Here is a 1361-nt window from a genome sequence, read left to right as displayed (position 1 = left end):
CTTCCCCACTCACCTTGAATACACCTTGTCTTCTATAAAGCAGTAATCACTCCCTGTTTAAGTATATGTAACTCTCCCAACAGTTTTTTATCCCTCTGAATAGTAGAGTGCTTGGCACATAGCAGGCACTCAATTTATTAAGGAAATCAGTTGTTCTAGTTCAGCTTCTTTTTTTTTAAGTTTCCACATTTTTTTATTAAATCTTTATCGTCCAGATTATTACATTTGTTCCTTTTTTCCCCCCATAACTCCCCTCCACCCAGTTCCCACCCCCTCCTCCTCCCTCACTCCCCACCGTCCTCAACCATAGGTGCACGATTTTTGTCCAGTCTCTTCCCGTATCCTCCACACTCCTTTTCCCCCCAAGAATAGCCAGTCCACTCCCTTTCTATGCCCCTGATTCTATTATAATCACCAGTTCATTCTGTTCATCAGATTATTCACTTGATTTTCAGATTCACTTGTTGATAGATGTGTATTTGTTGTTCAAAATTTGTATCTTTACCTTTTTCTTCTTCTTCCTCTTCTTAAAGGATACCTTTCAGCATTTCATATAATACTGGTTTGGTGGTGATGAACTCCTTTAGCTTTTTCTTATCTGTGAAGCTCTTTATCTGACCTTCAATTCTGAATGATAGCTTTGCTGGATAAAGTAATCTTGGTTGTAGGTTCTTGCTATTCATCACTTTGAATATTTCTTGCCACTCCCTTCTGGCCTGCAAAGTTTCTGTTGAGAAATCAGCTGACAGTCGTATGGGTATTCCCTTGTAGGTAACTGACTTTCTCTTGCTGCTTTTAGGATTCTCTCTTTGTCTTTTGCTCTTAGCATTTTAATTATGATGTGTCTTGGTGTGGTCCTCTTTGGATTCCTTTTGTTTGGGGTTTTCTGTGCTTCCTGGACTTGTAAGTCTATTTCTTTCACAGGTAGGGGAAGTTTTCTGTCATTATTTCTTCAAATAGGTTTTCAATATCTTGCGCTCTCTCTCTTCTTCTGACACCCCTATAATTTGGATGTTGGTGCGCTTGAAGCTGTCGTAGAGGCTTCTTACACTATCTTTGTACTTTTAGATTCTTTTTTCATTTTGCTTTTCTGGTTGGGTGTTTTTTGCTTCTTCGTATTTCAAATCTTTGACTTGATTCTTGTGATCCTCTAGTCTGCTGTTGGGAGTCTGTATAATATACTTTATTTCAGTTAGTGTATGCTTAATTTCTAGTTGGTCCTTTATCACAACCTCGAGGGTCTCATTAGATTTCTTGAGGGTCTCATTAAGTTTATCGGCGGTTTCTAGAAAATTCTTGAAAAAACTTAAAAGTGTGGTTTTGAACTCTATATCCAGTAGCTTGCTTTCCTCCCTTTCTGT

The sequence above is a fragment of the Myotis davidii genome, unplaced genomic scaffold, assembly GCF_000327345.1.
Source record: "Myotis davidii unplaced genomic scaffold, ASM32734v1 scaffold961, whole genome shotgun sequence".
NCBI classification, from domain to species: Eukaryota; Metazoa; Chordata; class Mammalia; order Chiroptera; family Vespertilionidae; genus Myotis; species Myotis davidii.
The sequence above is the reverse complement of the archived record's forward strand: the minus strand, read 5'-3'. Positions refer to the sequence as shown.